We start from the raw sequence: 24,793 nt of genomic DNA, 5'->3' as shown, positions 1-24,793 counted from the left end.
TCATCTGTAAATTGAAGTGACCTCTGAGGGTTCCCTATGATCCTGTCACTTTGTGACCTCCAAATTGAATTGTAGTTCTAAATTTGGTGAATAAAACAACATAAGGTATTCTGAACAAATGATGAGAACATCTGTTAATTATTAAGTCAAGAAGACAGGAATTGACACCACCAATAGGCTTAGGGACCAATGTCAAGGTGGCAGGAATGACTTATCTCCCTTTCTCTGAATTGGAAAGCAGTTATATGATGGTCATCAGCAACCTATCTACAAGTTAAAGTCTAAGTACATTTACTTTACATTTCTTTTTTTTGTTTTTGTTTTGTTTTGTTTTTTAGGTTTTTGCAAGGCAAACGGGGTTAAGTGGCTTGCCCAAGGCCACATAGCTAGGTAATTATTCAATGTCTGAGACTGGATTTGAACCCAGGTATCCCTGACTCTAGGACCAGTGCTTTATCCACTACACCACCTAGCCACCCCCATTACTTTACATTTCTAACCAAAACTGGCAGGCTATGGCGAAAAAGAGAGCTGTGAGATGGGCAGTATTATTACTATTTAAAAGTATCCCTTTATTACTCATCTCAGTCCCTGAGATGAATACCCTCTAGACCATGTTGGTAGTAATTATCTTCACTTAAATTTAATGACAGTGGCCAGGACAGTGGTCCCTGAGTTTGAGCACACATAGAACTAAAATGGCAAAGCTATGGGAACAAGAGGTCTATATGTTTACAATCTCTATATAAATAATAAAGATTGAAACCAGTCTTAGTCTTTCCACTTTAGCAGAATTCTTTAAATTATTTTTGTCTTTGCATTGCTGGCACCTAGGATGATATCTAACACATAGTAGTCATTCAATAAATTCTCGTTTCATTGAATGGAACTGAACTGAACTGGCTTTGTGCAGAGCCACAAGAATGCTGAAGAACCAATCTCTTGATTTGATAAAGACAGACATAAAAAATCCTGACAAAGTTATTGAGACATTTCAAATGGAATCCAGCTGATACCACCCAAATACTTATTAAATTCTCATCTTTTTTACAAACAACTTATCCTCTCAAAAATGTGGATTATAATTGGTCCTAATCAGAAGCTTTGGGCTCTGATCAAGAACGATAATGAATGCTGATTTGGAGAATCTGTTGCAGTGGGTTTTGATTTGGAAACAAGGAATCCTAGAAAGAGAAATCTCCAGAGTGGATGGGACAGTCCTGTCTAAATCCCCTCTTTCCATTTAGGGCTGTCTCAGAGAGTCACCCAGGATCAGAACCTCAGAGTCTTCCCTAGCTCGTCTCTTTGCATCATGCCTCATTTCCAATCAGAGGTTGTTGCTTGCTGATTTTCCACCCATAACATCATTCATCTATGTGTCCCCTCCTCTCCACTCCTTTCATGGACCTTCAAACTAGTTCCAGGTTGCCTTCTCCTATTGTCTTTATCACTATAGTAATTTCTTAATAATTCCTCCTTAACTCTGGTCTTTTCCAGGTCCAATCCATATTCCACACAACTACCAAATAGAGAGGGCTAAAATACTTATCAGACCAAACCAAACCAGAAGTTTTGATCACACCAAATTTGCCTAAGAGTAAATACAAACTCTCCCCTTCCCACCATGTTAACTGAAATCCTTTACCAGATGCTTCCAATCTACCTCTCCTACTTTTTGCATACTTCTGTACTAAAATTACATTGACCAAAGAAAGCTTAATTCTGTTTGTCATACAAAACTTTTCATCTCCCATTTCCATATATTTTCACTACTATTTCTCATGATCTTCTTTTCTGACCTTCAGAATCTCTAATTTCCTGTAAAGTTCAACCAAAGTGTTACCACCTACACAAGGTCTCTCCAAAACTTCCGAATTCCTAATACCCTCTAAATTGTTTTGTATTCACCATATGTAAATTTTGGTTCTCTTATTGTGGTTTTATTCCCTGAAGGATCATACAAGTTTTTGGAGGGTAGAACTATTTTTTTAACCTTATGGATCCCTTGTAGAGTAGGCTCTTAATAATTGCTAATTGAAGAGTGATTTCAATTCATTGTACAATCCTGATTATTTCTCTATGTTATAGGATTCTGTTTCTGCCCTTCCTCCTCAAGTTACTGGTGTCCACTCATTTTTTCCCCCTCAAATATATTGGTTAAGGCAGCCCTGGGTGGAAATGCCCATGCTGTCAGCCTGTCTTGTCTCAGCTGCCCTTGGTTTCTAGACCAATCTCTTTTAAGACATTGGCACCATGCCCTCAGTGCCTACTTATAAAGTCTTACCAGGTTTCTTTCTCCCCACCACACTAATACCAAAGTTAGATGGCAAAGAATACAAGCTGCTTGGAAGCAGAGATTTTCATTTTTGTCTTTGACCCTATTGTACTGTAGCAGATACAAACAGCTTGAATTGAACGAAGTTATTATCTACATATTTAATAAGCAAACTCTTCTTTTTTGGGGGGGAGATACTAGCATTGGGCTGAAAGTACTCAGATTAAATAGTCTCTTAGGTCTTATCCAACTTTAAATCTAGGATCCATAAGCAAGGAACCACTCCATCAGAGTACTTCCCGTTCTGACCTTTTCCCAATTGAATGTCATCTCTGCCTCCTAGAAACCTGCCACATCTAAAGAAAAGTCTCTCTTTAATCAGCTCTGCAGAATACACCACTTCAGGTGCATTCAACCATCAGTCAAATAAAAGACCCAGAACTTAACCAAAGGCTTACTTAAGAAATCTTCTTTTCAAGAGAGAGTCTCATGGACATGTTAACTAGTCCTTCCTTTAGATTCTCTAAGTTATAGACCTATATTAAGATTCACCATTGACCAACCATAATTCCAGAGGACTGATAATAAGCATGCTGCCCACCTCCTGCCAGAGAGAATTCAAAATGAAACATGTTTTAGACATGGCCAATACAAGGATTTTTGTTATGACTGCTTATTTGCCTTTATTGCAAGGAAATGTGAAGGAGAAAAAAATTAGTGCTCATCAATTTTTCCAAGAGGCAGTTAGGTGGTAAAGTGAGTATTGGGGGACCTTTGAATCAAAAAGACCTGAGTTCAAATTTGACTTCAGACATTAGCTTTATGGCCTTGAACAAGTCACCTAAACTGTTTACTTCAGTTTCCTTATCTGTAAAATGAGCTGAAGAAGAAAATGATAAACTACCCCAGTACCTTTGCAAAGAAAACCCCAAAAAGGGTCCTAAAGAGTTGGACACAACTGAGTAACAACAATAATAATTTTTATTTAAAATAAAACATCTAAAAAGACAGAGCATTGTAAAACTAGCTGCTTAGGTCATCTTACATCAGCTACCCACAAGAATGTCTTTCACCGACTTTGGATTGAACTATCTCAACTCTGATAGAGTCAATATAAGCATCATCCCTGTTGGCAAGGTGGCCAAGACTTTTGTAAAACAGGACACTGATCATTGTAAACTCTAATGTCTTTGGGTTAGGAGTAACTCTATGCAGAAATCCTGGGAACTTGGTTCCAAGTAAAAGATTCTTTCCCCAGATGAATTTTTATGTTATCTGTTCCTAAACAATGAGAATTTTGTAAACCAATGCATATCCCTTTCTTACTTTGATCTCTTTAGCTATGTTCAGTGTGTGTGTGTGTGTGTGTGTGTGTGTGTGTGTGTGTGTGTGTGTGTGTGTGAGAGAGAGAGAGAGAGAGAGAGAGAGAGAGAGAGAGAGAGAGAGAGAGAGAGTGTAGTTGTCTGGTTGTATATTGTGTTATTGCATTTTATAAACTGTTTTGATTACTTTCTGGAATTTGGGGTATAAGTTTAAAACTGAGTTTATCATACAGTGAGATCACTCACTTCCTTGGATGTTTCTTGAAACCATTTTGAAACTTTCCATTGGCTCTTGAGATCAGTTTGTTGCTGTTCTTGGAGCAGGAAAGGACAGCAGTGGGACCTTTGTAATGAAAAATATGGAGTTCCAAAGACCAAAGACTATTACCTTCAAATTAGGGAGAAAAAGTTATATTATTATTATGTAATTTTACTATCACATACTTTATTTTTTCTTCCTTAAGAATATGATTTCTCTCTCATCACATTCAACTGAGATCAATATATAACATGGAACCAATGTAAAGACTAACAGACTGCCTTCTGTGGCAGGTGGGGGGGGAGAGGGGCAAGAATGGGGAGGAAATTGTAAAACTCAAATTAAGTCAAATCTTTCTAAAAAGAATGTGGAGATCTGCTACCACCACTATCACTCATTTTCCCATTCAGATAGATAAGTCACAAAACACCAAACTCAATTATTTTCTAATGCAATCATTTAAAGGTGGCTACTTCAAGTGGAAAGTGATGCAGTTATAGTCAGGGGACTTGGGTTCCAATCTCAGCTCTTCCACTTCCTATCTTATGAAAATGGATCAACTACTGAACTTTCTAGGGAGTCAGTCTCCTCAATTCTACAGCGGAACAGGAGGGTACACAAGAAGACCTGAAAGTCTGATAGGAGCCATGATTTATCAGATTTCAGATGCCAAAGTGGAGAGGTAGAATTTGTCCAGGACCCAAGAGGGAGCCACCAAAGATTCTTGAGCAAAGGAGTGACATGGTCAGATCAGGCATGGTGGATTATTTGGGCAGCAAAGTGAGGCAGAGACTGGCATCAGGAGAGACTGGGAACAGGGTCTTGAACTATTTTACTGTGATATCTCCTGCCCCAACTATACAAGAATATCATCACCTGAAAGTTAACAAGGACAATACAAAGGGAGGAAAATTCTCTTTTTGATGTTTCCAGATGATAGGAGATAGAAAAAAAGGAAAGATACATTTGTAGCTTGGCTCCATATTTGTCACAGCCTATTAAAAAAGATTAACAATGGCACTTGGTATAATGCAATTTAGCTGATATTTTCAGGAATCCTTTGGTTAAGCTCCAAAAGATAATTTATTTTAAAGGGAAAAAAACCTACAACAACAATAAAGAAAAATAACCCTCTCACCTCAAAGTCACACAGAATGACAAAAAGATAGCGCAAAACAATTTTTTAAAACCTATGGAAACACATTTTATCTATAACAAAAGAAAGAATATAATTATAACTCCATTTTCTATAGCACTTTACAGGTTATCAAGTTCCTCCCCCACAACCACCCAGGGAGTAAAGGAATGAAGATTACCTTTCCAAGGCAAACAATGCTGGAATATCTTCCTTAGTGGGTCATTGCTTAAGGATCCTACATTTAAAGTTGGGTAAGAAGGAAGAGACTATTTATTCTGAGCACCTCCACCACCCATGCCCTCAGATATGAGATGAGATTACCAGAGGGTATATAAGTTAACCAAGAGCATATAGATAGAAAACTTAACCAGAATCTGAATTCAGACTATCTGACTTCTTATCGCTGTCCAGCAGGGATGAATTGAGATAATATGCAGCCCTTGGTAAACTTCTAAATGTCATGCAAAACAGCCGTGACTATTATTTTCTCTATTTTACAAAAAGAAAGAAGAAATTAAAGCTCAAAAGAATTGCTTAGGGGCAGCTAGGTGGTGCAGTGGATAAAGCACCCACCGGCCCTGGAGTCAGGAGGACCTGGGTTCAAATCCGGTCTCAGACACTTAATAATTACCTAGCTGTGTGGCCTTGGGCAAGCCACTTAACCCCATTTGCCTTGCAAAAACCTAAAAAAAAAAAAAAAGAATTGCTTAACTTACATTCCCCAATCTGGAAATTTTGGGAGCTGAGACTTATATTCAGATAATCTATTTCCAAGTTTAGTAGCCTTACTTTTAAAGTCTGACTAATTAGATAGCAATGTTGCATGTTTTCTATATTTATATATCACTTTATATGATATATGGTATATTATATACACTAAATAGCATGCATATATAATTATGAATGTACCTATAGATAAATATACATGCGTATGTTTACACATTTGTATATGAACATACTAATATGTTAATATGAAAACACACATTGCTCATACAAATGGTACAATATATATCTCACATTATATATGTGGATGCATATGTACATGTGTGCTCATTTTATTAGTGTAGGGAACTCCTAATGAGAAAATTACCTCTACCAATGCACATCAGCAGCTGATATTTTTTGAGAGCTTTTCAGTTGTTTTCAGTCATATCCAAATCTCTTTGACCCCATTTGGGATTTTCTTGGCAAAGATACTAGAATGGTTTGCCAAATTCTTCTCCAGCTCATTTTATGTATGAGGAAACTGAGGTAAACAGGGTTAACTGACTTGCCCAGGGTCACACAGGTAATAAGACTCTGAGGTCAGATTTAGACACTGGATCCACTACACCACCTAACTGACCTTCTTATCCTGTATATACCTCTCCTACATATAAATGAGGAAATTGGAACACCCATATGTTTTATCTAGGATTCAAATTATGACCTCAAAAGTTCCTTCCAGCTTTAAATCTGGGGACATTGCTGGATGCTTATTTCTGAGTTCTGTCCTTGAGCAGGCTAAATGATGATTGACTGAGCCTTGTGTCTATGGTTCAAGCAGGAAAACAAAACTATTGTTTGATTAAGATGACTTTCATCAGGATTTACCCACTTCCAATGGGACTAGCACTAATTCGCAAATTTGTTTCCCAAGGTTTAAGTTGATGATTTTTGTCCTTTGTTCTTGAAGAAGACCACGACATCAGGAAGGCGATGCCATGACAAGCAGGTGAATTGGATTTGGGCCAGAGGGGCTGTGCCAAGTCACCAGTCTCACTTTCTCCTCCAGAATCATCTGGGTCAGCAGCTAGGTGGCGCAGTGAATAGGGCACCAGCCTTGGAATCAGGAGTACCTGGGTTCAAATCTGACCTCAGACAATTACCTAGCCGTGTGGCCTTGGGCAAGACACTTAACCCCATTGCCTTGAAAAAAAAAATCTTAAAAAAAAAAAAAGAATCATCTGGGTCCCCTGACCAGATATGATTCAGGATGATTGGAGATGGCCCTGGAGGGGAGGTAATCAGGGTGAAGTGAGTTGCCCAAGGTCACACACCTAGAAAGTGGCAAGTGTCTGAGGCTGGATTCAAACTCCTATCTTGCTGACAGAAGGGAATAAGATGTGTGTCAGTGAAATAGCTTCACTTGTTTATGCTTTTTCATAGGACAAGATATCCTAATCTCAGCCAACACTTAAAATATTTATAAACTGGGTCAGGGTTAGATTGAGAAAAGAAGCAAGAAAAGGAAATCAGTGGAGGGGGGGTGGAAAGAAAATTAGGTTTGAAGGCAGAAGATTGGGGTTTAAATGCATCTTCTATCACTTACTACCTGCATGATTTTGGCCAAGTCACTTCACCTCACTGGACTTGAGGGTCTTCATGTGACCCACGAGGCTGTTCCAGGAGTCTCCAAAGGCCCCAGGGGCCCAGTTTCCAGTTCCTAGCTGACTAGGGTCTGTCTGCACCTGCGCGGCCCGGGCTGCACCAGCACCCCTTCACTCTGGGGCTGCAGAGCTTCCCCCCATCTTTGAAGTTGTCTTAGACCTTGTTTCCCTCAGACTTTCTGGGGATTCTGCCATTCTAGAATTTGGTTAGAGTTATTATTTGGAATGGTTTGGGGGAGAACTCGGGAGGGTGCTGTCATCTTGGCTCTGCCCTCTCCTCCCCTCCATAGATATATTCTTTTTAAAATTTTTATTTATTTAAGGCAATGAAATTAAGTAGCTTGCCCAAGGTCACACAGCTAGGTCATTATTAAGTGTCTGAGGTCGGATTTGAACCCAGGTCCTCCTGACTCCAGGGCCATCTAGCCACCCTTATACATATATTCTTAAGGATCTAAATGTAATCCTCTCAAACTACTGGAACAAGAGGGAAATCCTAAATGTTTATGAAATGATTCTCCACCATGTCTGGAATTCTCCTGCTTTTCATCTTTGCCTCCTGACTTTCCTGACTCCCTTCAGGGCCAGCTAAAACCCCACCCACTGCCAAAAGCATCTCCTGATTCTCCTTAGTGCTAGTGTCTTCCCTCTAAAATTCAGTTCATCCCATGTGTATCTTGTTTGTAGGGGGGCGTTTGCATATTGTTTCTCATCTGTTAGACTGTGAAGAAGAAAGACAATTTGCTCTTTTTGAGAGCAGACCGTTTTTTGCCTTTCTTTGTATCCCCCAGCTTAGCAGAGGCAAACACTTAGAAAACCCTTGTTGAACTGACTTGAGACAGATCACTGAATATGAAAATGAGACATTAAAAAATAGTTCATCCACAGGACTGAAAATTGTTATAGTCATGATCAGCATCCACTAATGGATGGAGAAAGTGAGATAAAAATGGAATATCATTGTAAATCTTATTTGAAGTCTGATGACTTGAGGAGATAAGAAAAATAATTTAAATGTAAGACAAACATCATAGAAAAGAGAATCATGAACATTTTGGCACAAAGAAAATTGAGAAATGGTCAGTTTTAGCCTCCATTTAACATTTCTTAAATACTGAGATCAGAAAGCTTTGCCCCATCCCCACAATTGTTGGCAACTCTCATACTATAATAGTATTGTCTTCATTAGTCATCCATAGAATCTAAGCTCCTTTATAGCAGAGATTGTGATTTTTGTCTTGTCTTCCCAAAGCCTGTCATATAGTCAGAACTTAATGAATGTTGCTTTGATAAAATTGGATCAAATTGAATTATAAACATAATAGCAACTCCAACAAAATAAAACAAACCCAAAATGAGGGATCAAGTTATGAATAAACTGATACTTTCTTTTAATGTCTCCTCTTTTTCCAATTAATTTTTGCCCACTTGCATTTAGCAATGTATGCAACTAGTCATTTATATGACTCCACCCTTGGAATGGAGGCTTCTTGAGGGAAGCAACCCAATTTTGTTTGTTTTTTTTCATGCTTTTCTTTATACCTTAAGGGCTTAGCACAGCACATTACTTGTAGAAAGTCCTTAATGCTTGTTGCCTAGATGAATCTAAAAAGAATTTTAAAAATTTCAAGAAAATAATGGTAGTATTTTATATTTTCCATCAATTCTACCTTTTCTCTATCTTCTGTACTTACATGATGCTGTTGCTATTATTTGTATATAAAATTATAGTCCATGCGCTACTTTTATTTTACTTGCTTTGCTCTGCATCACTTCTTATAAGTCTGGCCATATTTCTTGGTATTCTTCATATCTGTCATTTTTATGATGCCATAATATTCCATTATATTTATACACCACCACCATTTATTTAGTCACTGCCCAATCATTGGACATATGGACTGCTTCCAGTTTTTTCCTGTAACAAATGAAGCTGCGAGGACAATTTTTGTACATATAAGCCCTTTTTTCCTATTCCATAATATCCTTAGGCTGTAAATCTTACTACTACTGGGATCACTGAATCAAAAGATGTGATCAGTCTTGAGCTCTAATTGTCTATCACTGGACTGGACTCCCAAAATTTTGTACCAACTTATGATTCCGTCAACAGCAAAATACAATACATTTCCCCTCCATGCTGCCAACAACGAATTCCATCATTTTAAGCTATTTTTGTCAGTAACACTGATAATACATCTCAAAGTCATTTCCATTTTCATTTTTCAGCAAGATAGCTGGAATAATTTTAAGGAATTACTATTACTACAACTACTACTACTACTACTACAACTAATACCACAACTACTACTACTACTACTACTAAAGCTAATACTATAACTACCACAACTACTACTACTCCTACTACTACTACTACTACTACTACTAATAATAATAATACCGCCACTGCCACTGCTGTCCAAACTCTACCGTCATCACCCCTACTACTACTACTACTACTACTACTACTAATAATAATAATAATAATAATACCGCCACTGCCACTGCTGTCCAAACTCTACCGTCATCACCCCTACTACTCCTACTACTACTACTACTACTACTAATAATAATAATAATAATAATAATAATAATAATAATAATAATAATACCGCCACTGCCACTGCTGTCCAAACTCTACCGCCATCACCCCTACTACTACCACTACTACTACTACTACTACTACTAATAATAATAATAATAATACCGCCACTGCCACTGCTGTCCAAACTCTACTGTCATCACCCCTACTACTCCTACTACTACTACTACTACTACTACTACTACTACTACTAATAATAATAATAATAATACCGCCACTGCCACTGCTGTCCAAACTCTACCGCCATTACCCCTACTACTACCACTACTTCTACTATTATAATCATAACAATAACAACAACAATAATAATGCTCAGCATTTATATGGCGTTTAGGTTCGCAAAGCACTTCATGCATGTGATCTCCTGTGAATCTCACAACACCCATGTGAGGTTGTCCCCATTTTATAATCATGGAAACTGAGGCAAACAGTCATTAAATGACTTGCCTGAGGTTGAAGACAGTTATGTGGCCTACCCAGGCTCACACAACTCATAGTTAGGAGAGGCAGGATTTTAGTGCAGATGTACTAGACCAGCATTCCACACATCCTTCGTTGATGAGTAAACTGAAATTGAGACTCAAGGGCTTGATTCATTCCAAGTCCAGGTCGTTCTTGGCAGATAGACTCGCTGCAATATTCTTCACAAATGGTCATCCAACTTCTGCTTCGAGTCTTCCAAAGAAGAGGAAGCCACCATTTCCCAAGGCAGCCCATTCACTTTAGACAGCTTTAATATCAAACCTAAGTTTGAATCTTCAAAACTCTCGTTTGTCTCGATTTCCTTATCAATAAAATGAGCTACAGAAAAAAAATGACAAATTTTTGCCAATAAAATCCCAAATGGGATCCCAAAGAGTCAGATATGACTGATAAACAACCGAACGATAATAATTTCCACTTATTGCTTCTGCTTCTGTCCCCAGAGCTAAGCATAAACCAAGCCTCTCCTTTTGATGAGATATATATATATATATATATATATATATGTATGTATTTAAACATAGCTACTATGCTTCCCAATTTGTCTTCTCTTACACAAAAACACCCTCTTTCCTTCAACTGATTTTCAAATAATTTGTACAACACTCTACATATGTTCAATAATTGTGTACTTTTCTAATCAAATCCCCTTCCCCTCTGTCACTGTTTGCAAATAGAGTTCAGTGAAAAGATGAAAGATGCAAGAAATATATCTTTTTATGGTGAATATTTGATTTCAGAATTTTAATTATTGCAAACCAAAGGACTAATAGACATCATTATTAATTTCACAAATTTGAACATACCCAGTCCATAATTAACAAAGACAACCAAAAACAAATTCAGGGAGACCATCATCTAATATACACATAAAAAATTCAGCTAAAATTAGCTCATGTTTTCAACTTCATTCCCTGATGAACTAAAAATATAATTTACCTCCTGTGTCCTTCACAGCTTCGGGAAATGAAAGAAAGCTTTATCTAGAGAAATTGTCATGGGAAGGATCTCACAAAGGAGCTTTCTGAATACACAGGCTACCTTGAAAAAGTATTGAAACTTTTGCATAGACCTTTTGAATAGTAAAAAATGAATGAATGAATGAATGACTAGTCATTCCCATCAATAAAGTTTACAGAAAGATTGCAGAGTAATGCCAGAACTCAATCCAATTCTCATCAACATTTTATCAGTGCAAATGATCAGTTTAAGTACAATTTACTTCAGTGGACAAAATAGAGTTGAAAATGCTCCCAAATGATGTTAGAATATTGCAAAGTTCATTTCTCTGGAGAGGTACTGGGTATTGTTCACATTGATTTAATATTCAAAGATTGTGATTTGAGGACTGATGATTTGGAAAATAACTGTTGTTGAGCTGATCTCCTAGATTCAAAGGTTTTTTTTTTTAATTTCATTGCTTTGGTTCCTGACTCCACCAACATAGATTGCAACATCCCTAAGTTATGCTATTCTGAATGATGACTCAAAGTTTTCATCAAATAATGCCCATTTCTTGGAGAATGAAGGGTCTCTTTGCCTGAACTGGGTTAGTCATGTAATGAATGTTTGCCAGGTCCTCACTAGATCCTACCTAAAGCCTCTACAACTTGGTGCCAGAGTTCCTAATCTATTGGCTTGAATTATAAGAAACTTATGATTTTCATGTTCGAGCAAGGCATCAGAGAAATATTTGAGAAGAAGAGGAAATTCATGACTGTGTAATAAGATCATAAGCTTAGAACTCAATCCATCATTGAATAGAGAAATACAAATTAAAACAATCCTGAGGTACCACCTCAAAACTATGATTGTCTAAAATGACAAAAAAGAAAAATATTGAATGTTAGAGGGAATGTGGGAAAACTGGGAACTAAAGCAGTCTTGGTGGAGTTGTGAACTGATCCAACCATTCTGGAGAGCAATTTGGAACTATGTCAAAGGATAATAAAACTCTACCTTTATGCGAAATGATCATTAAAAAGGGGGAAAGGAACACACATACAGAAATATTTATAGCATCTCTTTTTGTAGTGGCAAAAAATTGGAAATTGAGGGGATACCCATCAATTGTAGAATGAGTAAACAAATTATGGCACATGAATGTGATATATTACTATTATTCTGTAAGAAATTATGAGCGGCCAGATTTCAAAAAAAAGCCTGGAAAAGCTTGTATGCTAAATGAAATGAGCAGAAACAGGAGAACATTGTACATAATGCCAGCACATTGTGAGATAATCAATTATGATGGATTCAGCTTCTCTCAGACAAAGTCAAAGATAATTTAAAAGACTTGTGATAAAAAATGACATCCACATCTAGAGAAAAAAAACTAATGCAGAGCAAAACATATGTTCACCTTTAAAATCTTCTTTTATGTGTTTTTTCTTTTCTCGTGATTTTTCCCCTTTTATTTCTAATTCTCTGACAATATGACTAATATGGAAATATGTGAAACATGTTTGTATATATACAACTTATGCTCACTGCCATGGGAGAATGAAGAGAGGGTGTGGAACTCAAAAGATTACCAAAAGATGAATATTGACAACTATCTTTGTATGTAATTGGAAAATAAAATTTAAAATAACGAAAACAAAATAATTAGCTTAGAGCTCAATGGGACTTCTAATCCAATCCTTATTTTATAATCAACCAGAGAAATGAAATGACTTGTCCAATTTGAGTAAACATCAGAACTAAGGTTTAATTCTAAATTCGGTGTGTTTTTCACTCTATTGTGTACAAAAAGCATTTGTAATTCATTTGGATACTAGGGGAACCAAGTATATAGTGTTTCATTGATTCCTCAATGATTGAGCGAGTTATTGGAAAGTCACGATATTAGTAGCCTTATCTCTTCTTTATGTAATAAAGTATTTATATAGCCCTTTAAGATTTACAAAGTACTTTGAATGTGTTATTTGGTCTTTGGAAAATCCCAATGAAATAAATACTACTCATCTACAGATGAGTAAATTAAGATCAAGTGACTTCTCCAACTAATCATATAGCTATTGAGAGAGAGAGAATTTGAATTCACATCTCTCTGATTCTAAGTTTGATGATCTATCCATTATTCTATGTGTAATTCAAGGTGAAAAGATGACCATGTCTAGGCCAACAAATCAGTTCTTTTCCCAATGTCTTATTTATTCGGACAACTATTAGTATCCTTTAGTCCTATTAATATATCAGACTGCTATTGACCTAAAAGAAGATATTTTATAATTACTCTTTTGTTCCCACTACTAATTTTTTTAGTTTTTTTTTGCAAGGCAATAGAGTTAAGTGACTTTCCCAAGGCCACACATCTAGGTAATTATTAAGTTCTGAGGCTAGATTTGAACAGGTCCTCCTGACACCAGGGCTAGTACTCTACCACTGTGCCACCTAGCCACCCCCCATTACTAATTTTCATACATGTGTTTTTAAATCTGAGATTTCTACATGAGACATTGAGATGCTGCAGAACTGGATAGCAAATTGGTCCCCAGGACTGTAATGACATACCTGATTCCCTGAAGACCCAACAGGGCTTTCATTTTTTTTTCCCAGAAAAGAATCTCCCCAAGATTCTTCTTTGTAGGAGCATCTGAGGAAAGGTTGAGCAAGGTTCACAAGGTCATCAAGGATTTGAGGAAAAAATATTGCAGGCATATGGCAGAAGATCACAATTAGGATCACAGATTTAGAGCTAGGAGAATTCTTGGAAAACATTTAGTTCAGTCTTGAACTTTAAATGACGCTTTCACCAGGATGTCTCAGTCGAAACTCATCTTCACTTAGGATATAGAGATGCAGACAACAGTTGAGTCACGGTCACTTGAGAACAGGTCATTTAACAGACAAAGGAAATGAAGTATGGCCTATGTTTCATATCATAAGGCAGTTTTCAACAATCAGGATCTGAGTGTAGCTCCTCTGACTTTAATCCAGAAGTATAACCACTGTTTGGCAAAAGGCAAAATTTGAACCGAGATCTTTCTGCCTCCAAATCTGGTGCTGTTCCTACTGGAGCGCACTACCTCTGTTGTCTATACATCCACTGAAGGAATGATGGGGAGAGGGTCAGGAGTCTTGGTAAACCACGACCTACTTTCCATGAGAGAATGGACTGCAGAAAGGCCTAAGGAAGGCTGGCAGCCGTGGTGGCTGACAGTCTTCCCCTGCTTTACCGTTTGAATGTGTAGGTGGATGCTCACAGGTGTTTGTCTGAGGCAGAGATTGTGACTTAGCTTGCTCCCACACAGCATCCTCCAGAGCCCAGCAGGCAAAGCAGGAGAGCTCGGAGATCAACTTTTGTTAAGGGCTGTCTGTCTAAATAACCTCACCAATGAAAGATTTCTATGGCATCCTCTGCCCATGGGAGTAAAGCTGTGGGGGAATGGGGTCACCTGGCAGTCAGGAGCCATTCCCATCAACTAAAAAAACAAATCATTCTATGGAAAAATGTCTGTAAACCGAGGTACATGCCATTCATTTGTACATTTACATATTTTGATAACCATTTCCATCTGCATAAATTCTTTCCCCATTCAGGACAAGTTAAATGGGAGGTGGGGATGGGGGGAGGGAGAGGAGACAGAGCAGTATGATGTAGGGTGTCCCAAAAGTCTTAGTGCAATTTAAACCCTTAACAGAACTATCCCACATATCAAGAAGCCATGCTTGGGGCAGCTAAGTGGATACCCCACCAGAAGCGGAGTGAGGAGACCCTACATAAATGTGTGGATATGAATGTGTCCATATATAGGGGCAAACAGGAACTCAGGTTTGAATCCTGTCTCAGACACTAATGACCTGTGTGGTCAAGGCAGAATGAGAATAACTTTGCTTTAGAGCTGATGAAGCCCTTAGAGACTATCTTATCCAACTCCTTCACTTACAAAGAAACTGAGTCCCAGCCAAGTTGCAAAGGGCCTAAAATCACATAAATAGTGTTACCAAGGTAAGATGGGAACTCAAGTCCTCTTCCTCTAAAAGCAGGGATCTTTCCACCTCAGGTTATTGAGTTGCTCCGAACCTGAACTGACTCACAAAACAGAGAGAGCAGCTCTGTAAACCCTGCTGCAGTGGGTTCTTATAAGACCCAATTAATGTATATAAAATGCTATATTAATTCCAGTTATTATTTCAGAGAACATAACTTTCATGATTCCAAATACAATAGTGCTTTTTTCCCATTTACTTACTAGGTTATATGAGTATGTACAGATAAGCATTCATGCTTGCATACACGTATGCATATGTGTCCATCTATCACAACAAAGTCATGGTCCTGCTCCTTTCGAGGGAGGAAATAATGGTGGCAATGGCCTCTGCTGCCATCTTCCTGTCCCTGCGAAAGGCGTGAGGCCATATGGCCCATGAGCTTGTGGCCTGATTCTTGTTGTCTCCGTCTCCTTGTATCAATGATTTTAGATGAAGGCGCATCCCACTAGGTTGTGACTGTGAGCTTCAGTTAGAATAACTGGGGCCCATGCTAGATTTCATCCTGGTGAAGGGGTCAGGTCCCAAGGCATCAGTTTGAGCTAGTCCAGAATTATATAAAAGGTACACAGTGGGGAGGACTTATCCATTGACTAGGCCAGCATTTAGAAGAGAACTTAATAGGGCGAATTCTTTGTGAAAAAAAAATGTTGAACCCATTTTTCCCAGGGAAAAAGGTCATATAGCAAAGAATATAATATTTCATTTGAAACTCAGCAACTTCTTTTGGATTCATTGCTCTGAGTGTCCTGTACCTTCCCTCCACCCTTCTTCTTTTGTATATCATCTTCTTTCTTTAGGTAGGAAGCTCTTTGGGGTCAGCAATTGTCTTCCTTTTTCATATTTGTATCCCCAGATCTTTTCGCAGTGTCTGGCACAAAGTAGGCCCTTAATAAATATTTATTGACTAACTATTGATCCTAGATATTGGGTAGAGATGGCTGTAATTTTATTTTTGCTATCTCCTTTCAGTAAATATTCTTTTGTATATAGGTTAATTGAAGTTAATTGATTAAATATTAATAATATAGTTAGTATACATTATATATAATATATAGTATATATATATATATATATATTATATGCTATATAGTATATAGTGTTGTCAGGTTTGCAATGAGCTTCACAAAATTGGGTCATCTGCTAATCACAACAATCCTAGGAGGTAGGTGGTATTATTATCATTCTTGTTTTGCAGATGAGAAAATTGAGGCAGTCAGAAGTTAAACATCTTGCCCAAAGTCACACAGTTAGTTGGTATCTGTAGCTAATTTTGACTTTAGCCTTTTCTGACAGCTCTATCCTTCGATGCCTCTAATGATGGAATGTTAATTACTGGCAGGATAGTTGGTACTTGAGGATACACTAGAATTAGATATCTACATTTAGAATCACAAAGCCACAATTTGGGGATTGGAACAAACTTTAGAGATCATTTGATCTACCACTATCCCTATTTTATGGATATATAAACCGAGTCCCAGAAGGGTTAAATGATTTGTCCAAGGTCATATGCATAGCAAGAAGCAGATAGGGATTCTAAATAATATCTCATGGATCCCCGTTCATTGCCCATGAATACAATTCCCATATTTTTGAAATCCTTCACTCTTGTTATATGACTCATCCACCTATCATTTTTCTGCACCTATATTTGCTAAATGAAATCCCTTGGGGTATACTAGAATCTACTGATGTTTTTGAGTCATTTGCAATCACATCTGACTCTTCATGACTTGATTGGAGGTTTTCTTGGCAAAGATGTCAAAGTAGTTTGCCATTTCCCCCTCCAGAATCTACTCATAATCACTATATATTTGGTCACTGCCAATTAAATCTGCTCCAAATTCTTAAAATGAATTTAAACCAAAAACTAAGAGTGAAAGAGAATATGGTTTGCTTACGGGCAACAAGGTAAATACCACAGTGTCACAGAGAGCTGTTAAAATAAATAATCAAACAAACACACAAATGATAAGTAACAATGATGATAATGATGACAAGCTTATTCTAATAAAACAAAAATCCAAGGAAGAAGTCAGAATATGGGTGCTTAAGTCCATATATGAATATATGGCAAGCAATAACAATTATCTAGAGAACCTGATATGGGGAAGCAAATTAGGTGGAATAAAGTTCTATGGCTGAGAAAAATATGCCCTATTAAAAAGAAATGAGAGGGCGACTAGGTGGCGTAGTGGATAAAGCACCAGCCTTGGAGTCAGTAGTACCTGGGTTCAAATCCGGTCTCAGACACTTAATAATTACCTAGCTGTATGGCCTTGGGCAAGCCACTTAACCCCATTTTCCTTGCAAAAAAAAACTAAAAAAAAAAAAAAAGAAAGAAATGAGGGGCAGCTAGGTGATATAGTGGATAGAGCACCGACCCCGGAGTCAGGAGTACCTGAGTTCAAATCCAACCTCAGAAACTTAATAATTACCTAGTTGTGTGACCTTGGGCAAGCCACTTAACCCCATTGCCTTGCAAAAAAAAACTAAAAAGAAATGAATCGGGGTGGCTAGGTGGCACAGTGGATAGAGCACCGACCCTGGAGTCAGGAGTACCTGAGTTCAAATCCGACCTTAGACATTTAATAACTATCTAACTGTGCAGCCTTGGGCAAGCCACTTAATCCCATTGCCTTGCAAAAAAAAATCTAAAAAAAAAAGAAAGAAATGAATCAGGGCAGAAGCTAAATTTTTATGAGATAATTCAGAAACCAAAGGTGGAGGCTATTTGGGATGAGGATAGCTAAGTGAGAAAGAAATGTAATGTTATCATCACAGCATACAATATTCTGCTTGAACAGAAAACCAGAAAACAAAAGAAATGAAAGGTTTGGGAAATAACAAACATGCCATATGGGATATCTGATGGATCTCTTGTCTTTCTGTCTCTGTATCTATCTGTCTCTGTGGTTCTTTGCTCTCTCTCTCTCTCTCTCTCTCTCTCTCTCTCTCTCTCTCCCCTCTCTCTCTCTAATTCACTGACTTGCTTTAGTGATGATTTCAATGTTCAAAGAAAAGATTCAGTGAAGGAAATTTTGACTCTGGAGCTAATTATCACCAACAATGAGGAAGTGGTTCCCTGGTAGAAATAATGGCAACATGGGGAATATGTAATTCTATCATCTTAATGTTTGTGAGGGGGAAGTGGGAAGCTAGGAATAGCATGGCTAGGACCGACTTCAGGAGATCAAATTTCAAAGATTTTAGATAAAAAATGAATTGGATTTCTTTGCACCATAATTCTTTTCAGGAAGTGAGATAGGAGGAATGGAAAGCTGTCAAGAATGGAATTCTGACGACTCCTAGAAGCAGCATAAGAAGGAAAATGAGTTGTTTAAATAAAGGAATGAGACTATACAGGGAGCAAATTAACCAATATATATTTTAAAAGATATTTACAGAAGATGAAATCAAGGTCTGGTAATGGAGGATAAATAGAAAATTGTAGCATAATACTGGAAGAATAATGGGAGGAGTGCTCAGATTCTAAATGACAGAAAAACTCAAGTGAACAAAAAAGATTTGCTATTTTTTCAAGCTCTATTTGGGAAAGTAGAAAAGAAGGGTTAAGACCAAAGAAGGGAGCAAGATGAATGCTTTAGATGAATGAAATGTTGATAATGAATGACAGAATGGTTCTAACCTTACTTTTTTTCTATTAGGTTTTTTTTTTTTGGTAAGGCAAATGGGGTTATTAAGTGGCTTGCCCAAGGCCACACAGCTAGGTGATTATTAACTGTCTGAGACTGGATTTGAACCCAGGTACTCCTGACTCCAGGGCCAGTACGCTATCCACTGTGCCACCTAGCCGCCCCTCTAACCTTACTTTTGAAGAAGTTAGGTATCAAGGTAGATAAAATCGAAAGTAGAATCAGGAAGTTTGAATTATGATAATACCTTAATATCTGTGTCTCTCTACACAAGTCATTTAACTTCCTTCAGGCTTTGTTTCCTCATTTGTAAAATGGGAGTAATAATAGCATGTCCATCACAAAGCTGTTATGAGGATCCAAGAAAATACATGTAAACCTTAATGTGCTATATAAATATTAGCCTTTATTATTGTGATTCAGTATTTTCTGACAAAGAAAATGCTCTTTGGAGAAAAATGACAAAATATAAAAGCTGGTCTCAGTTATGTACCAACAAATACATATCCTTCCCTCCCACTTTCCATATCCTTTCTAGGGGCAGTAATTAAACCAATCCATTGTTTCCTCAAAGTGTGTGCCTTTCAATTTTTCCTGGATTCTACTCATTATCCCTGAGACTTTCCTGTCTAAATTTCTTTCCTGGCTGCCCCTCCACTATATTTGTTGTATCATAGCTTAAAATGTAAATTATTTGGGAGCAAGGTTCATATACCTTTTGTATTTGTATCCCCAGTGCCTTAATAAGCTATTTGTTCATTCATTCATTCATTCATTCATTCATGTAGACTTTCGAACATGGTTCAACCTGGCAGAATTTGGTTGACAGTGAACCCAGGCACTGATACCCACAATAAGTCATTAAAGTAAGACTTCATGAAAGTGGTATCTGTGTGTGTATGTATGATGTATGTGTGTGTATGTATGTATGGGATAGGATTTCGCTTGGACCTTGGATTCAATGATTACAATGAACTCTTGAGGTGAAACTACATAAAAAATCCTACTGTCCCTTCTCTATAATGCATAATTTTAGAAAATAATGGGGACACTGAGAGACTGAATGATTTGCCCATTCTTAGTCATACAACTAGATTGTATGGGAAAAGGATTTGAACTCAGTTCTTTATGCCTCCAAGGCAATCTGTCTACTCTGCCCAGTTTCTGCTGTGTGTGTGGAGCAGAGATGCACAAAGATAAAACACATGTGTACACATACATTGGTATTCAGTGATAATTCTGATGATCTTCCCTGTTCATGAGTGGCTAAATGGACTCTCTAGCCCTTTCTCTGTTTTATATATTAGATTGATTCTTTGCTTTGCAGTCAACCTTCATGGAACCCAGTGCAATTTGTAACTCTGACCCCATGTTCTCTTTGAAGCTACTACTCTGAAAGGGCTACTTCATTAATAAAGGATGAGGATCACCTCAAGTTATCTCTTGCTCTTGTTTCCCAGGAGTCCAAGATCATGCGGCATCCCTATGAGCTGTGCTTTCAAGTTTCATTTCTCTCAGGACTTTTTTTCAGAGATAATGCCTTTTTGGGGATATGATATACTCACTGTCTGAATTTACTTTTAAATTGTAACCTGAAGTTCCACCCCTGACTTGTGATTAGCAATTTCCAAATTGCTTTGATAAATATGGTTTTTGGTCACCATAGGTTGAAATGAACATGTGAATGTGTTAATGGTATTAAGAGGATCGCATTTTACAAATGAGGAGACAAAAGCTGACTGCAAATGGGAACAAGTGAGAAGGATTTCTCTGCACAATACTCCCTCACTACAATAAACTTCATTGTGCAAGTCATGTCATCATGCATAAGATGGCATGGTTCTCTTTGATTACAAAGGTGAAAAGGAGAAAAATAAAGCATGACTCCTTGTCAGGAAATGCAATTAAAAGGATCATGGCAGAGGCACCTTCTTCATCTCAGAGTACAAGCTGGTCAGTGAATGCTAGCTATGTTACCTTTGCCATTGACATTAGAGTTTAAAGGACATTAGACCAAATTACATGGATTTTCATGGTGATTCTGTTACTTTATTTCTTCCATTTTTTACTTATGTCTTGAAGTATAATGTATTGGTCATAAATGATTATGTCTATGAAATATCATGTCTCAATTAAATGTTTGGCTGTATGGTTTATAGTTACTATCTGATCTTTTCGTAGAAAATGTCCTGAAATGGTGCTAGATCTAAATTCATAATCATGAATACCCAAACTATCCAAGGTGAAACAAGGGTAGCAAAATGTTCCAAATTGAAAAGATCTTGTGTCATTTTCCAATGTCTATAGAGGTACTATATTGCACCATAATTGGAACTGCATTACTTGTAATAATCCAGGTATTTAGTAGCTACAACATACTATTGACTAATATTTAGATTGTGATAAAATAAAGCCCCTAGAAATTTTTATTTGAATTTCTCTCATTCTAGGTTTCAGAATAATTATTTCTGTTGTTATTGTTGTTAAGTCACTCTTCAGGCATGTCCGACCCTTCAAGACCCCTCTCGGCAAAGATATTAGAGTAGTCGGCCATTTCTTTTCTCTAGTTTATTTTATAGATAAAGAAACTGATGCAAACAGGATGAAGTGATTTGTCCAGAGTCACAAAGCTAGTAAATGTCTGGTCAGATTTGAACTCAGGAAGATGTCTTTCTTATACCAGGTCCATCACTCTGTAAAATCTGTCACTTATACTTTTTAAATGTAAACAATGAAATATATATACATATATATATATATATATATATATATATAAAACTGGACACCTGACCTAGTCTTTTGAAATATCATAATTATCAACCAACATATACATACATATAAAATGACAAATCTTTTCCATTCAGAATCAATAAGAATGACAGGTTTCATAAAACAAGAACAGAAATAAACTGTGTTCATATTGAGGAGATAACTGTTGTCTATAGGTTTGGTTCTCTTCTATTCAAAATTGACAACTCTACTAGAAAGGTACAATAAATCAAAATGCAAATGACCTGTTGTTACCTTCATTTCTTGGGAGAACCAAGTAGCAAGCATGGAGCTCTAGATGCCAGTTGTAGGCTTCTGAAAGATGCACAGGTCTTAAAGAGGGTCCTTTTTTGCCATCTCTTCACCAACATTCAAATTTCATTTATTCCCAGGACATTACTTGATCATAGCTCATCATTCTCTCGTTTTAGATATCCTTAGTAGTCATTTTCTTTTCTTTACTTTACTTCTCTGATAGTCTCAGGTCAGTCCTGGCTGGTTCTAAGGGACCAGCACTGATTAGAATCAATTGAGATAACACATATAAGTGCTTTGCGATCATTAATTTATATATCTTTAAATGGGTTTATTTTAAATGTGAAATTTGAAATCCTATATAAATGCTACCTGTAATTTTTCTGAAGAAAGATATGTATATTTTATTTATATCTTTAGGGATAGATATGACAATTATATAATAAATATATAAAAGTTGTTTTATGTGTTTAGATGTTCTATTGAGAGGAAACTTCCCCCCCAAAATATGAGGTATATTTGTGTATATGTGTGCATGTGTATCTGTGTGTATGCTTACAAATCTTAATTAAATGTCTCATTCACTCTCCATCATTTTTTTAAATTCCATATGGTTCATCTCACCAATCATTTAGCTGGAAAAAAGAAACAGGGGTTAATTATACTTCCAATCTCTTTTCCAGAGTAGTAATTTCAATAACTCAGAGAATAAGAGTTTTATAGAAGAAAATTCTGCTACCAGAATTTTTGATGGAAAAGAACTTTGGGGACTGCTGCTTTGTTTCTATTATTGAATAATGACCAATCAAATGATTTCTGAACATTTGTATTTTAATGGGCATGGAGGACTTCTATATAAGTCCTATTCTGATATTTTATTCTTCCTTGAAGGTGACCTTGAGTTCCCAAAGGCTATCTATCTGAACTGATCTTCTAGAAGATGCAAAGATATAAGTATGGACCAAGAAACAACAGTCTTTATGTACTTTCTAAGGACAAATGTGACAACCAGATAAATACCTCTACTAGGAAAAAAAAACAAGAAAAAAATGACCTCAGTCCTGCTGTATCTCCAATGATAGTGACAGTACAGTATTGGGGGGAAATGGTTAGAGGATACTAAAAATTACATAAGTTTTAGACCTCCAATAAATAGTAAATAAATTGTTAAATCTTAAATGTGAAATACTTGTCCAAAGTCAATTGAGCAGATGTACAAAGGGAAGAGTAAAGCCTAATCTAATCAATATTACCATCACAATAAATGGGAAGATGTCTTCATTATATACCTAAAGTCAAAGAAAATATCCTATTGGACATTTGGTCATCTTTTCTTAAAATAATCATAAAAAGAATAAACAAAAAATTCACAACGAAGATACTTGCAGTATATTTACCAATTTTGATGCCACTGACTGAAGAAGAAAATTCTAAGAAAATAGTAAGTTTTCATGTTAATTTGTGTGTTGATGGTTTTGTCGTCAATAGCAAAATGGGTGCTGAGAAACATGAAAAATATATTGATGAACATGGTTTAAAATTAATAAGCAAAGAAAGTCAAAGATGTGTAAACTTAGAAGGGCCATGAGTTGGCAGGAATATTTTCTTTGAGTCAGAAGACAACTACAATTGGGAGAATTAAACACCACAAAGTAAAAAATTGACCATATCTTAAAATAAAGGAAGTGACTAATTATGAGTGTAGCATTGACTTTCTGAATCAGTTATTTGTGTGAGTTCAAATTAATGATTGATCAAAGCAAAAGTCAAAATCAATATGAAACTAGGACACAAGAAGAAGACAAAATGTGGATGGCAAGCATAATAAATTCAATGTAGCTTATTTGAATGGAATATGGAAATGGAAATGGAGAAAATTGGAAATGGAGAATGGAGAAAAATTGTAAAAAGTAAAAGAAATGGACTCTTGATTGTTGTCATTTCCAACCTAAGTTTCATTGTTATAAAGGGCAGACCCAGAAACCACCTGGTCTCCTTGCAAAGCAATATAACAAAATGGTTCAGGGTATAACCAGTATCACTTCATAAAACAGTAGGAAACAATGGAAAGGAAACAAAATTTGAGGTAACGTTATTTTGAGATCCATCTAATTTATTTCATATATATATATATATATATATATATATATATATATGTCTGTGTGTGTTTATGTAAAACTAGAACAACAAATAGAAGAAAAATGAAACAGCTTCCTATGATTTATTTAGAAATCTGTTTTCGTAACAGCTGACAATGGAAACACGACTCATATTTCCATCTCTCATATTTCCATTTCTAATATGCTATATGAAGAAATCATATTTGAGAAAATGAAATGAACAAGATTGGCTAAACCAAAGGATGTAATGAGAAGTGTTTAATAAACAGTTGTCTGGGGAAGAGCATGCACACAAGAAAACTATTTAAGTTTGTTCTGTATTGTTAACATTTTCTCTATAACTCACTGTCTAAATAATCAATGAAATATCTAGCTAAGCCCAGATTTATATCATTGACTGATTTTTGAAGTATACATATGCAGACTGAAAAATGTTACAATAGATAATTGTAGTTAGCTCCAGCACACTTCCTGATGACATTAGATCAGTTATACAAAGAAGAAAACTGAGGGAAAAGGGATACAATTTCCAAAATATTGAAGGATT

The sequence above is a fragment of the Macrotis lagotis genome, chromosome 6, assembly GCF_037893015.1.
Source record: "Macrotis lagotis isolate mMagLag1 chromosome 6, bilby.v1.9.chrom.fasta, whole genome shotgun sequence".
Classification (NCBI taxonomy): domain Eukaryota; kingdom Metazoa; phylum Chordata; class Mammalia; order Peramelemorphia; family Peramelidae; genus Macrotis; species Macrotis lagotis.
The sequence above is the reverse complement of the archived record's forward strand: the minus strand, read 5'-3'. Positions refer to the sequence as shown.